At 51.3% G+C, this 15,664-nt stretch overlaps 1 protein-coding gene across 1 annotated transcript in view; it reads left to right on the top strand.

Moving 5' to 3' along the window:
* Positions 1–807: 807 nt before the first annotated feature.
* The window catches only part of LINGO1 (leucine rich repeat and Ig domain containing 1), a 58,049-nt gene continuing 43,192 nt past the window's right edge, over positions 808–15,664 (top strand). The window contains exon 1 of the mRNA XM_083871262.1: positions 808–888. The gene's annotated coding sequence lies outside the window, so the exon portion shown is untranslated. The remainder of the gene's footprint in view (positions 889–15,664) is intronic.

The raw sequence follows: 15,664 nt of genomic DNA, 5'->3' as shown, positions 1-15,664 counted from the left end.
GCACCCTCAGTTGGACCGAGCTCCTGGCATCTCTCAGGGCCCAGCTTATTGTCCCCAGGACTTGTGGCAGTGTTCTGGGCTGGCCCTGGCTGTAACACAACATCTCCAGATCCCAGGACATCTGGGTGAGAGCCCTCAAGCCCCTTGGGTCCCTGGGATGCAGTCAGTGTCCCCAGTTTGAGCCTTGTGCCTCATTGCTGGGGTCCTGAGCTGCCAGAGCCTTTTGCAGCTCAGTGCTCTGGTGATGTTTTGCAATTCCTGTCCTCTGTGAAGCATTTGGCTGGGATTCAGGGATGCAGCCAGGGGCTTGAGCTGCCTGGGGAGCCTTATGGAAGGAAGTGTAAGCCTGTGGTGACCAGTGAGTGACATCTAGACTTGTAATCAGCTGCAGCAATGCCTTACAACAGTGTTTTTCCAAGGGGTTTTGCATGCATGTGCTTCTTCAGAGATCACTGCAAATGATTCCCAAGTGCTCTGGCCCAAATCTGTCCTGGTAGCTGTCAGCAGATCAATGCTCTGCTAAGTACAGACCTGCTCTATTTCCATGGGAAAATGGCTCTCTTAAGCAGTTCATTTTGGGCCTTCCAGCAGCAGGGCCACTAAATTTTGGTAGTTGTGTTTTTCTGTCTGTTACAGCCTGATTTATAACTTTCAAATATCAGCTTGGATGAAGATTGAGCTTGCCTGAGCTCAGTTTTGGGAGGGAGAGAGGGAAAAACATTCACAGCTTTTTAATTTCTCTCCTGCTCGCCTCTCAAATGCCAAGTTTACAGCCCTAATTTTGGTTTCCTTTTGCTCACAGTGCATGAGTGGAAAGCAGAGGAGAGGCCAAAGCCCAGTGCACACCTGGCATCTGATTCCCCAGCATCCTGCCTTCATCTGACCCAGGTAGGTGCATCCGAGCTCGGGGCATTGGTGTATGTGATGCTCACATGCATTTGTGATGCTGAGTCCAGGGCTGGAACTGGTTTCCATTGCCAAAAGTGTGGTAAAAATGCCTTTTCCTTCCCCCTCGATCTGGGGTGGCTTCCCAGCCCTCCTGGTGGGGCAGGTAGGAAGCGTTCAGTCAGTCCATTGTGCCTGCATGGGGGAGTATTTTACCAGGGGGAGAGGCCTCCAAGACGAAGATTTGGATGGTGGTACTTTTGAGAAAAGGCTTCGCGATGGGATTGAGTAGCTCTGATTAGGAGGGTTTGCTCCAGCTCATGTTACATCAGGGAGGGACAAACGCTGCCCACGTGGAGTGAGTGGTTCAGCGGGGACAGCCAGAGCCGTAGCTCGGCGATGCTGGGCAGGAGTGGTTTTATCTTCCAGGAGAGGGCGGGCGAGAGGGTCCTCAAAAAAGCGATGGTTTTCGAGATGTCTCTGTCCTCACTGCACGGCTCCCCACGCTCTCCCCGGCTCAGCCTCCTCCCCGCGCTCTTGCCGGGACAGTTAAAAGAGACAGGAGCAGGTTTTGGCTTGTTCTGCATATCCCCATCCTCAGCTGAAATCTGTGAGCTGTCAGCCTGATGCGGGAGATGCGTGAGACAGCAAACATCAGAGCTGACTGGGCTGAGGCAATTTCCCAGGATGTCAGTCCTCGAGAGAGAATAAAAAGGATCTCTCAGTGAAGAGCAGAGTTTGGCTTCCTAATGAAAAAGAAAAAAAATTTAGGATGATTCAAGCATCTTTCATCTGCCACAGCTGGGGGAGGGTTTGTTGAAACTGGATGTTGTCCAAGGTAGTAGGCGATGGAGGAGTGTGCTGGGATCTCTGTTCAGGAGTGGTGGCACTGTGAGGGGCACTTTCACCTGGGGCAGAGCACAGGGCTCACCTGGGATTGCCCAGGAGCAGTGTTCCATGCCTGCTTCAGGGAAAAGACAATCAAAACAGTGAGGCAGAACTCTTTTACACTCTGATATGTAATTTCTCCCTTGTGTTGTTCTTTGCTCAAAGCAAAGAGCAGGCTGCATAGGCTCATCTTGGTGCATGCAAAAAAGGGCCCTGTCCTTACCTTGCCTCACATTCCTGCGTGAGAGGAGCCTGTGGAGAGGCATTTCCAGCTTTGCAGAGAGGTATTTGTAGCTTCTTGTTGCTGTTTCCTGTTTTATGGTAATCAGGAAAGAGCCCAGACATCCCGCTCTGCTCCCACAAATGCTGTGTGTGGATTGGGCCCTGGGAGAAGCTGTGTGTGAAGGACGCTCCGAGGAGGAGCTCCCACTGTGTCAGGGCTGACAGAGCAAGTACAGGGACCATGGAAATAGCAGTTTTCTGTGAAAATACCTTTTCAACAGCAAGCTCTGAAGTGCGTTTATTTTTAGTGATTGTCTCTTAAAACAAGATTCTGCTGGGAAATGATCCTGCTGGTTAAAGTCCTCCTGAAGATGTAAGCACCAAGAACCATCTGCTCTGTGTTTGGATTTGGGTATTTTCTTTCAGAGTGCTCTTTGCAAAAACTGAAGGTTTTTCCTAAGAACAGTATTTAAAAAACTAGGTGATTTTGGTTTTCCTTTTGCTTTTTCCTTTGAGAAAATGAGAAAAGTTATTTCCTAGGGAATTTGGGATAATAGAGGGGGGATGCGGTCAGTTCCTCAGGCTGCTCTGTCCACTAAGTGGTGCAAGAAGAGGGCAGCCAGGCACAACTGTGATCCCAAACACCCCACAGTCTCTTGCCCTGCCCAAGAGCTTGGAGGGGAGCAGGATGTGGTGCTGGGAGCAGGAATCTCAGTCTGAGCATCCTGTAGGCACATAAGCCCTCTTCCCAAGGAGCCTGCAAACCTTGGGCTGGATGATGTGGTCAGAGGCTTTTAGTTCTGAGCCTGAGTGCATTTTTAATGCATGAAATTTTAGTGTTTAAACTGAGTAGATCTTTGAACTGCTGTGGTTTCCAAGGGATGTTTCTCTTCCTCTCTGACTGCATGTGCCATAAATGTTCCCAAAAAATCCCCCATGTCCTCTCTGGTGTTGCCAGCTCTGGTGATGTTACCACAGATTTGCAGCAGTGTTTCCACTAAGCCCCTGTGGATTGTCTTGGATTTTCACTATTGAAAAGCAAGCTCTTGGCACCAAGGTTACATCAATAGCCTGGTGTCCCCACAAGGGGGGTGGGAGTAGGGGTGTAGGAGTGACAGCAGAACTGGAGCTGTCCTCAGGGACACTGGGGACACCAGGGCCACTCCTGTCTTCAGCTGGCCCAAATGCTGTGATCAAACAGTGTGACTGGGAGAGCTGAGGGAGAGGACAGGGCTGGAGGAAGGAATGTCACACAGGGAGAGGTGTCTGTGGTCTCTTTTGGAAGGTTGGCTTCTTCACCCCAGTGGGGCCAAGGGAAGCCCTGAATTTCTGTTCTGTGCCTTACCTGGTTCCCACCTGAGACTCTGGATTAAAACAGATTTATTCTCAAACATTTCCCTCTGAGGGCTGACAAAGCTATCAAGAGGTTTTTCTGTTGTTAAAAATAATTATTAATTTTACAAAAATCTAGCAAGCCAGGCGGGGGAAGCCAGGCTGCCCCACGCAAGGGTGGCACCATGAGTGCATTTGCTGGGTGCCACCATCAGGGTCCAGCAGTCCTGCAGAACCCACTGGTGGGATCTTCTGCAGAGGACCTGAGGCTCAGGGATTTCCAGTACTCTTGCACTTTGGTGGGGACCATCAGGGACTCTGTGGCAGGAATCTGGGCACTGTGTTTGTGAGACTGGGAGGCTTCTGAGGTTTTCTAGCAGTTGACCCAGTTCTCCCTTGTCTTGGAGCGGGAGATTATATCATGTGCACACACAGCTTTGGAATGTCACATCAATGTTAACCACGGGGAAGAAGTGAGAGTGGAGGTGGGTGTGCGTGGCAGTTTATTTCTTTGGGTTTGTGTCTTGATACTTTCTGCTTAATTGCACCTTGATATGCACCAAGGGGCAAGGAGGGGTTTTAAAGCAGCTTTAAAAAAAAAAAATCTTCCATGAAATATTTAGGATAGGCTGACTGCTTTTTAAACACTGTTCTAATTACTCCTGCAAGGCTTCCACTTCTCCCGATCTCATTGCGCATGGAGAGAGACAGCAGGAGTGTTTGTCCTGGTTAGCACTGAGGGGCTGGGATGGTTTGTATTCACTGCAGGGAGGTGATCACTGCACGGACCCTTGGAGAGGAGCGAGTTGGGAGTCAGAGGGCTGGTTTGTTCCTGGGAATATTTGCTGCTGATGGACTGAGGGCTTGGAAGGGAATGGAGGCAGTTCAGTGACATATTAGGGTGTACCAGGAACAAGAATAATGTCCCTGGTGCACCCATGGCTCCCTCCTGGCTGTGTCCTGCTCCCATGGCTGTGGGGAGCATGTGGCTTGCCTGTGGAGACAGGCTGCTCTAGGAAGTGCTGTGAGGTGTGATCCAAAATTAGTATCCCATTCACTTGCTCTTAGCTGTGTGAGCTCTGCAAGGCTAATAGGGCTTAAAAAAAAAAAAAGTCTCTTGTCACCAAAATCAGCAGCTCTGACTCAGAACGTGCAGAGGGAGCAGACTTGCTGATTAAGGCAATGTTGATGTTGTAAGTGCTCACCCGGCCACAGCAGAGCCCTGGAACTTGCCTGAGAATCTCTGTTGGAGCCTGGGAGGGGTCCTTGGTTCCCATCTTGGTGCCTAAACCACCATGGGAGCAGGATGAAGGCGTGAGCAATCAAACCCAGCCAAATCATGGAGCGTTCCCAGTGCCATGCCATGTTCCACAATTAATCACTTCCACCCACACTACACCACCTCCCTTCCTTAAATCCTCCCTTGCGTGGTTCTGGAGCAGGGAATGGAAGCAGCTCCAGTTTTATGAATCAATCAAAGACAATGCCTGCTTTTGAGGGCTGCTGATTTAGAGAGCCCTTTGCAAGCATGTGTGCAGTACGATTTCTTATCGGAGCACAGCTCTGGATGAGCTTGCCAAGAGGAGCTGTTCCAGCTCCTGGCCACATCCTGGGGAGATGGCCTGAGTGGTCCTTTCATCTACAAATAAAACAAACAGGAACAAAGAAGGCAATAATATTGACTTTCATCATTGATATTTCCATTTATCTCATACAGTTACTAATAATTAGTATTTCTGTAGCTGGATGGATATAGCTCATAATCTCACTGTTTCAGGGGAGCCTATTAATGTCACTGCCAAAACCAGGCAGGCATAAAGCGCTGGACAAGTGCCGAGGAGGGCGGGTGGGATGGAGGGATGGGAATGGAGCAGGGCTGAACCTGGGGGAGAGGCTGTGGAGCAGGGAACAGTGGGGCAGCAGCACTGGGGAAGGACACAGTGGGCAGGTCCTGAGTCAGCACTGCTGGGCCTGTGCTGGGGTGGGAGAGCTCTGTGGGCTTGGTGAGGGGAGCTGGGCTTCGTGGGGCTACCACCAGCCAGCCCCTCACTGCACCCTCTGGCACAGCTGGAGCACAACTGGTCTTTATTTGGGAGGGAAGGGCACTTTGTGCCAGTGGTGCTGGGGTGGAGGATCTGCTGAGATGCAACCCCAGTGCCCTCCCCAGGGTGTGACGTGCCCTCAAACTATGGCAGGACCCCCCCCCCCCCCCCCCCCCATGTCTCCAGCACACTGGGATATGTGGGGAACAAGGGCAGATTCCTGCTGGGAATGTCCCCACCTGCCCCAGGGCACCAGCGTGGTTTCTGCACACACTTTCCATGGCAGCTGCAGTCTTGTTTGTTTGCTGGTGCTTCATTAGTCATTCTCTGTTCTCTTTTAAACCCCCTTATGGTGCTGTCTGCAGGTGCCGTGTGCGTGTGTGTCCACATAGCTGGCCTGGATCTCCTCTGGGATTCTAGAGGAGGTGGGACACTGAGGTTTTCATGCTGATGCTGTTGCTCTTCTGTGTTACTGTGGAAGCTTTGACACACAACTGCTCTGTCAATCATCCTAGGTCGGTCTGGAGGTCCCTTTCTTGCACCTGTGTTTTTAATTGTCCTGTTAAGTGTGCATCCTGACCCCTCCTGTGAGGGATGTCTTCCGGTGTGCAGCCTCCAGGCATTACCAATTCCACAAGATCTGCTGCCACAGCAGCCGCAGGGACTTGCAAGCAGCGAATGCAAATGCAGGGCGGTGTTTTTATTAGGATTTAAATGAGTTTAAGACTGTTCAGAATTACAATGTGATTTGAGCTAGGAGGGGCTTATAAATCTGGTATGAGTTCATATATTATACAATAAACATGCCCAAGCCCATGGCTCCTGCTGAGCACTGTCCTCACCAAGGTGGGGAGAGCAGCAGGCAGCTGCTGGGGCTCAGCCCTGTTCCCCCAACATGGGAACATGCGGAAAGGCTGTTTGGGATGGGAGATGGGCTGCAGTCATGGAGGTGGTTGTGCAGGGAAGCTTGTCCCTGTTAATAACCTGAGCCTGGGGTGCAGTACAGGTGTGGTCTCTGGCTGAAAGGCAGGGGTGCAGGAGGGGCTTGTGGGCATGTTTTGGGTAAGGGCTACACCACTTTATCTATTCCTCCCTTTATAGCTGCCCTGTGTGAAGGTGGCAGGAATGCCTCAGTGCTGGCTGTGCTGGAGGATGCTGTGCAGTGAGTTGTGGCTTCCCTGGGCGCTGGTGCAGCACAGGGTGACCCTTCCCTGGGCCAGACCCCACTCCAGGTATCTGGGAGCAGTGAGCTTTCTCCAGCTGGTCCAGGCTGGGCCAGACCCAGCTTGCATCTCCCTGGAGGCCTCACAGCACACCCACAGGTCACCTGCTGGCTGTACAGGCAGTGCTCATAAAAGCTTTAAATGGCCATTAATATAATCACTATAACCCACTGTGCAGAGGTGAGTGCTGTGAGAGAGCTGTACCTGTGTGAGCAGGAGTCCTGGGCCTGTGACACCTGGGAGCCACCACAGCAATGGAATTCTCATCCACTTCCTCAGCCAGAACAGGAATGAAAGGGAAGCTTGAGCTATTGGCTTGGGATGTTCGTGCTTTGCCTCGTTTCAGTGCTGTGCTTTTGATCTCTGAAGGATACAGCTGAATATTTGAATGAGAAATACGTGGTTGTGTTGAAATCCTAGACAAAATGCCTTTTGTGCCTCCCTGCATGTTTATTTGCGTAAGAAAGTGTTTTGCTGGAGAAACACGGAAGGAGCTCGAGGGAGAGGAAGGAAGGCAGCGGTGAGAGCATTGGGGAGCTCACAGTACAATTTCAGGACACTTAAGAGCCTCTTATTGTCAGTGGCGAGACAGCGACATCGGAGGCAGCTCAGGCAATTGTCTGAGACAAATTGCTTCATTTGATGGCTTTGTTGGTACCTCACTGGTTAAGTTCCTGGGTTATATATTTATTATTATATACGAAGCACAGGAGAGTTACAGAAATACATACATATGTATACACATCTCTGGATCCATAGTTATCTCTCATGAATGACCTTGCAGGCAGGAAATAATGTCACAGCCTGCGTGGTGCTTCTGAGCAGCTGGGTGTTTGTGCTGTAGGTCCAGGGAGTGAGGGAGCCAGGCCTCTTTTGGGGCTCCTCACACCAGGGGGCAGGGCTGGTGCTGTATTTGCCACAGGAGGGAGCATTCCCCTCGTTCCCCAAAAGAAAGGTTTCACTTGCTTCAGGAGGCATTGAGGGAAGAGCCTTTGACAGGTAACACGCTGCCAAAGAAAGCAGAGAGGGAAAATTGCCGCTGGTGCCTGCGGGAGAGGTGAAAGTGGAGGTGTGACAGAGCAGTGCTGCTGTGCTGTCCTACTTGGAGGAGAGATGGCAAACCAGGCTGTTAAGGCATCCTGATGAAAAGACCTGCTGGGGGCATTTGGATGGCACTGGAGAGGCTCAGCTTCCCTGTTCCCATGGAGCCCTGGCTTTGGCCAGCCCTGCAGTGCTGTCCTCAGGGTGGATGTGGGAGGAGGGCTTGTGTTCAGGGCTACACTGGCTGCGAGATGTGAGCTGCATCCAGCAGCCCAGATCAAAGGCACCTCAGCCAGCCACATCCACCAGAAAGCCTTTAATGCCCAGCCCTGGAGCAGGGAGATTTGCTCAAGGGACTCATTTCCTCGCCTGAATGTAAAAAACTGTGTCAACTTGACATTCAGGAAATTTTATTTAATACCTTTTTATTCATTTAACAGTTTAGCTAATTGCAGTGCCTTTTTTTTTTTTTTTAATATACTTCTTTTTCATTCATTCCAGCTTTGTCCTTATATACACTTTGTTCATTCATGCCATTTCATTATGGGTGTTTATTGCCTGTGCTGGTTCTCTGGGTGGATGGGGGAAGGAGGAGGGGTGCCCTAGTCGTACCCATGAGCCAAAGCTGTCAGTAGCTCTGGTGACTCCAGCCTGTCTCAACAGATCAGGACAAGATATCACAGAATTGTTTAGGCTGGAAAATACCTCCTAAGATCATTGAATTCAACCACTAACTCACCACTGCCAAACCGTGTCCCCAGAGACCTGCCTCTGTTTTGCTGAATTGTTTGTTTGGAGCAGAAAAAGGATAATGTCCCAGGGTTTCATTGTGCTGTTTTCTCTGTGAATTAATTGCTACTTTCCTTTAGTAAGAAAACTTTGGTTGGGAAGTTCCTTGACTTTCATTTTAGAGAACTGGGTAAATCCCTAAAAATGTCCAGATGTAAAGTGAAATGTCATTTTACTTCTCTGTCTTAGATTCTCCAGCACTTAACAGAAAATGTTTTCTTCTGTTAAGCTAATTCTCAGTGAATTGTCAAAAATATGAAAAGATAATAATTTATTATAATTACACTAATGGTAATGGACTTTCACAGACTTGGCTTTTATCACAGCTAATTGTGTTTATCCATTCCTCCTGTCTCCTCCTCACTCAGACCTTTCCCCAGGCACTGTGGGTCCCTACACAGCCCTCCATGTGTGACCTCCTTGCAGCCAAACTTTCAGAAGCCCTGGGCCTGTTATGTACTGAACTCACCAAGTCTTGCTGGGGCTGCTGTGTATTACCCAGGCAGATGAACTTGAGTTGAAGCTGGACCTGCTTCCTGGGGGGTGCCATAGGACACACCTTTGAGCTGGGAGCCCCGTGGCATCAGTACCTGCAGCCTTTGGCACTGGCCAAAAGCTGAGCACCAGGTCCAAGCCAGGCTTTGTGTCCCGTTCCTGAGCAAGGCCTGCTCTGGCTGTGTCCCTGTGGGGTGTCAGCCCAGTGCCAAATGGATGTTTCAGTGCTGGAAGCAATCCCTGTGCAATCCCAGCTCGGCCCGGCCGTGAGCACCAGCAAGGAATGCAGCTGGGCAAAGATGTCAAGAGCTGTTACAATGTGTGCGGGGAGCTTATATAAAAGGATCCATTTTCATTCCCCTGCTTGTCTGCTTCAGTCAAAATACAATGCCACAGCTCAGAGGGTGCGGTGTCAGGGCCGACCGCAGCGAGCTAATGCACTGCTCCATCTCCCCGGCCGCAGCTGGCCCGGCCCCGCCGCAGCCCCCGGAGCCCGCAGCTCGCCCTGCTGTGAATCATTGTTCCCGCGGAGCTGGAGCTCCCGGGCTGCCGAGCACAGCCCTGCCGGGCTCCACTCCCGGCTGGGGGAACGGCTCTCCGGTGCTCTGCTCTTCCAGCGGGAGCAGGAGCCGCCCCGGGAGCTCACAGCTGAGCCTGCTGCAGGGGCCCTGGGAGCAGCACTGTCACGTCAGGGATCTCTTTCTGCTCAGTGACATGTGTGTGCACATGGACACACACGGACCAGAGCATCCTCGAGGTGTCTGGCACCCGGTGTCCTCATCTCCATTATTTAGAGGCTGTGAAGAGCATCTCAATCTGCCTGTCGCTCCATGGGCACATTGTGGGGCCACTGGGGAATGACTGGCTGGTTGGAACTGGCAGGGAGCAGGATATGGTGCCTTAGGCAGAGGGGACAGTGGATGCTTGTGTGCTCAGACCACCTTAGCCAGGGCTGTGTAGCTGAACCCGTGCTATGAGTCCTTGGAGATGTGACGTAGTGAAGCGAGCAGTGTGTGCTTCCCTTCCTCTTCTCCAGTATACTTTCACCCATTCCTCAGCAGGCCTTATCTCACCTGGACCCCTTCCTGTTGAGCTGGACCCATCCTGGACACTGGGCTTTTTTCTGCCACTGTGTTGGGTACCAGACACTGACATGTGTCTGTGTGGCTTGGAGGGAATAATGAATGTGCCCATCTGCCTGGACTTGGCAGAGGCTCACAGATGCTTTGGGCAAGTCTTTGCTATTGTATTCTCCCCCTTCTCCCTTAGAAGTCCCTTGCATCTCCTCTGGAGGTCTGGACTGACTTTGCAGCAGCTGGGAGGGTGTCCTTGTCTAGGAGGTGGATGGGGATGGCTCTGCCCTCCAGCTCCATGATCAGGCCCTGGCCAAGGCACCATGTCTTTGCTCTCCAGCTGCAAATTTCTCCTTACTTGAGGGCTCCATGAACAGAGCCTGGTACAGGAACAGGCAATATGAATCCTGAAACCTCAATGCACCGAGCAATTTTCACTGGAGATTTTCACACCTTGCCTTTCTCTGCTCTCTTTTTCCCCTCATTTCTGCTCAGGTAGGAAGATATGGAACAGATCTCCTGGCCTTTGCTAGGTAGCTCAACACCACCCCTCACCTCTCCCTGGCACAGGCAGAGCAGCTGATGGGGCTGTGGGGATGCAGCAGAGCTGCAAAACTCTTCCCAGCACTGGCTGGACTGAGGCAGAGGCCACCAGCCATCTCCCACCCCATCCCCCCGCAAAATGTCACTTGCTTTTAAATGCACTAGTAGTTTAAAATAAGAATAACCTGCTCCGGGGCTTCTTAAACCGTAGAATTAAATATGGTTCTGGTCTCTAGGCAGAGTCTGACTCTTCAATTCTAAATCTGCTCAGCCAAGCGAAATATTGCAGGGGGAAAGAAATCAATATTCCTCATGCCTGGCACAGAGAGGAAACTGTCTGTGTGTGGCTGCAGGCGTGATGTACAGATGTGCACACACATGAGGCTGGGATGGGGAGAAGGACACGGTGTTTGCAGTGCCAGTGCTTGTGTGTGCTGCTCCAGGAGAGGTGTGGGGGTGAGTCCATCCTACTCAGGTGTGTGACACAGCTGGAGTTCCCTCCATGGGGTTCCCAGCACAGTCTTTTAGAGAAGGAAACACAGTTTTTCCCATTTCAAGACGTGTAATTTAGTGGCCAGTGAGAGGCTGTGAGCTTATTGCAGAGCAGGTGCACTCTGCATGTCCTTGTTTCTGGTACCTGGTATGTGGAGCTGAACTGTGCAGGAGATGGGAGTAATCAGGGATTCTAGCAGGGTGAGGGACTTTCCCAGTGGCCCACAGGCCCCATCATTTGGAGGATGGAACTGGTTGGGATAGTGAATGGATGGGGTACTTTTGCTGTCCACCTCAAAGGACTGATCTGGATGCACTGTATGAAGCACTGTATGGTCTATGGTAGCGTATCCTGGGCATGGCTGTCTTTGTCCATGGTGTTTTTCTTGTCCAGAGAACATTGGCTGTGTGGGGAATGGCCCCTAGTGTCTGCTCTGGGAGCATTGCTGAAGAATCTCATCCTTCCCTGCAGAAGGGATCTACAGCTAGGGTTGTAGTTCAGGGGCAGGTGAAGCTGGTTTTGCCAGGTCTCTGTTCTCCCGGTGGTTTCTGTCTAACCTCTCTCCCCTCAGTCACTGCTGTGCAGAGTTCTGGTGTTCTCCCTCTGCTCCTCCATTGTGTGTGGTGGGAGGAGGGAGCTGTGCTACCGTGTCGGGATCAGGGATGGAGGAGGATCTCCATCTGCAGTGGGAAGGACAAATGTTATTGACCTGCTCTGGCATCTGACCAAACCACAGACACTTACCCCTCCCAAAAAGCCTCTCTGATAGCTTAATTTCTTAATTGCTGCCTGTGATCAGGATGTCAGCTTGGGCTTTCCTCCAAGATCTGTCACTTCCAGCAGGCTGGTGCTCAGTTCCACCTTGCTTTGGTCACTATTTTCAGCTCACCTGAATAACTGGCTGGAGAGTCTCTCATCTCCATGCAGGCCGCCTCTGCTGCCCCTGAGGGCAGTGGTGAGTATTGAAGTTCAAAAGATTGAGGAGTGCCAGTTCAAGGCCCCAGCTCCAAGCCTTGTGCGAGAAAGTGAGGGTTGGAGCTGGATTGTGTGTTCTGAGGTCTCAGGTAGAGCCAAGCATAGTGCTAGAAGAGGTGAAGATGTGTGGTGCTGAGCTCAGAATGGAGAGCTGGACAGCATGGTTGGATGCCTGGGGGTGAGTGGGACCCAAAGGAGAGCTGCCCTATGTGGGCTCTGGCACTGGGTGATGGGAATTCCCGGTGGTTCTGGCTCCAGTTAAAGCAGTGCCATGAACATGTGCAGCAGGAGCTTACAAGCTGCAGCACAGCAAGGCTCTGTATCTCTATAAGGAGCACTCCAAGGCAGACCTGAAAATAAATATTTGAAGAAGAAATAGTACTCTGTCTTCTGTTGTCTCTCCTCCTTCCTTTTGCTCTCTCTCCTGCCCCCCTTCTCCATGTCTTTCACACATGACTGAACACGAGAGTTCATTGTTAAATGGGGTTTGTTTTCTTGTGGGTTTTTTTCCCTTTCTATACTTCCCCAAGGAGGAAACTCCAGGTGTTGCACTGTTAACAGCCCCTTACAACAGCAAGGGCTGTCTTCATGCCGAGTTTGTCCATGCCCAGGATGATGGGTGCTTGTTTTTTTCTCTGTGCTTAGTTTGTTTGCCATAAGAAAACACAAGCAGACGGCTCTTCCTTTTCCAGGGAATAGATATGATGGGATCAAGCTGCCTGAAGTCTCTTAGTGCAGTTCAGCCCAACACTACAATAGGTTTCCTCATTCTTAGCAGGTCAGCGGTGCCATGAGGGATATACTGCTCTGGTCCCTGTTCTTGGTGGGAAAGGGTAAAATCAGGCCACCCCACCAGAGATAGGGGTGCCCATGGTGTGCTCCCTATGTCAGTGGTGTGGGGCTGTCAGGGGAAGTTGGGGTGTTGTGTGCAGAAGTTGGTCCTGGAAAAGCGAACACAGAGTCAGCCCACGGGCTCTGCAATCTCCCACTGCATCTGAGGATCCGTGGGCTGGGAAAGGAGCATTGGCATCATCTAGAGCCCTCCTCTGAGTGTGAAGGGAAGTGTTAGGAGAAATCAACTGTGTAAAAGTAGAGGTGAAGAGTGGTAGTGAGAAGGGAACGGGGAAGGGAAAGGCTCCAAAGAGGAAATGGGACTAAAAAATGCAGAGGTGGTTTAAGGATATCTGAGACGTCACAGGCAAGGGAGATGGGCCGGGGGAGATGTAACTTTGAGAGAAGTCTTCTCAGACTGGCTGCAAATGTTTGCTAAACTCCTGGGCTATATTTAGTAGGCTCCCTGCCCTTTGGAGAGCTCTCCAGGCAGATGGCGGAGGAGCAGTTTGCCAAATGGTGGAAGCCATGTCGGAAGGGGGTGCCCGGCATTCGGGGGAAGAAGTTTAATGTCAGCTTCGCCCTTTCCACAGCAAAGCCAAGCTGAGCCAAGGTTCGCTCTGCTGCCTGCGGGACGGGGCTGCCAGATGGCCAAATATTTGCTTAGAAATTAGCAACGGGAAACAGGCGATGCAAAGCCCTAAATTGAAGAAACTCAGGGCCTGGATTGGATTCTTCCTCCCATGCAGGATGGTCTCTGCAGAGCAGGGTTGGGTGGGTCCATTGTGGGGGCAGCACAAGGAGGTCTCAAAGCCAGTGAGCCCAGGCACCGCACTGTCAGCTCTCCCCTCCACACTGGCACAGTCACGGGCCATTACTCAGGCATGTGCAGCCTCTGGCTGTGTTTGCTTTAAACCAATATGCAGAGAAAAACAGCTTTTCTCTCTAGGTAAAACAAAATGCTGCTTGGTCTTGTATCTGTGCAGTATCTCACTGAATGGGATATGACTGGAATGAAATTTCCAGACACTAATGCAATAGAAGCACTCGTAATTTGTGTGTGTGCCTGTGTGGGCACAGGCAGTGTACCTGATCTGGTGCTGAGCAGCATTCCATATGGTCCTGCCCTTCTGGAGTTCACCTGTGAAATGGCTTCATGGCTCATTTGGGGTGTCTCTGCATCACACTTGAGCTGAGGCTCTGTGCCAGTGGGGAATTAAAGCCTGAGAAATGCCCAAAGATTTTGAGGGGAGGGTGGACAGGGATCACAAGGATGTGCATAGACTCTCACCAAGATAGTGCTAATGCTGCCTCTTGGAAGTCCTCCCAAATCACAGGAACTGTCCAGCTCCCTGCATGCCTTCACTTCATAGGCATAGAATTACTTTTTTAAAAAAGTAAATTTAAAAATAGTGGCTTCCTTTTATTTGCTGCCTTAGAGTTGGAGCTGGGTGTTTGCACGTTCCCCGGTGTTTCTGCGTAGGTGGGAGCGCTGGCCTCTCTCCTCTTCTGTTGGTTTCTTATAAGAGCCAAGCTTCCTGTGTCTTAACTTGACTCCCGGGGCTGGGGCTTGGAGAAGCTCTACCTCTATAATGCTGGCAATAAAATCATAAGTGCTGGCTACACTGCTGTAAAACTTTTATTGCTATGGGAAGAGGAACAGCAAATCCTCCCTCTCTCCCTTCTCTCCTTCCATGCTGCTCCCCAGCTCTGACTCTGCTCACGCTCCAGGGCTCTGAGCCTTTGTGCCAGGCAGCACTGAGTGCATCCTATTTCCCTCTGCCTCTGCTCCCTTTGATCCCCTCCCAGTCCTGCATCCCTGTGGCTGGTCTGCTGCTGCTGCTCTGGCCTCGCTGTGCCCCATGGCAGTGTACTGCTGCCCCCTTCCTCGTCCCTTTGTGTGGCTGCTCAGCTGCTCCTTAGCTCTGTTTGCAGTGTGATCCGAAGGAAAGGAACTGTAATAGCTCCCTGTGTAGCGGGGCCATCCGTGCATTTTGCATTTCATGGTGACTGGAAGAGTCGTCTGCCTTCCCACACCATCCCTTCTGTATTTATAGATCACAGCGGCGTTATCCGTGTGGATGCAGATCGTGCACAACGGTTTTCTATAAATACAAATGCTCTGTAATTATCGTTAGAACTATTTAGCCCAATTCAAAGGTAGATTAAATAATGAATGTGTGTGTGATATGCCTGTCGACATCAACAAATAGAAAGAGACATCTCTGGATGCATATCTGGAGGTTTCCCTGGTGAAGGAGTTGGGGGAGGAGAGCAGGGAGGGAGCTGAGCTGAGTGTTGCTGAAGTGCCTCTTTCTCAGGGGTTCAGTGAGGCCCATGGCCACACTCAGCTCCATGGTGGGCTCTTGGGCTGGTGTTTCAGGAGGTACCGTGCCAAGGGATGGACAGGGAGGATCAGCACACACAGAAGCCATTGGTATTCACAGCTACCCATGACTCTTGTCTTTGCCCTCCACTTTCCCTGCTCTGGGGAGCAAGGGGAGGTAATTTCAGGCTAGGCTGCTGATGGAGAGCTGTGGAAGGTGTGTGATAAGGCTCCCCAAGGCCTCTGGCCCCTGGTTTCATGTGGTAATTGATTTCCTCTGAGGCCGTGCATGCCCTGGTATGTTTCCCTTCCTGCTGGCCTCTCACTGGCCACAAGCTGGTCCACAGCAGAGCTGTGTGGGGAACTGGCTCTCTCCCTTCTTTTGGCTCCTGCCCCTACCCACCCTTTGGAAAAAGGAAGGTGGGGGGAGCTTTAGAGCACTTGCACAGGACCAGTCTCCTGCCTGGTTCTTGCTGAGGATGATGTGGCTTTATTATCATCACAAA

The sequence above is a fragment of the Zosterops lateralis genome (genome assembly GCF_965231275.1).
Source record: "Zosterops lateralis genome assembly, chromosome: 13".
In the NCBI taxonomy this organism is placed as follows: domain Eukaryota; kingdom Metazoa; phylum Chordata; class Aves; order Passeriformes; family Zosteropidae; genus Zosterops; species Zosterops lateralis.
This window is presented reverse-complemented; position numbering and strand designations above follow the sequence as displayed.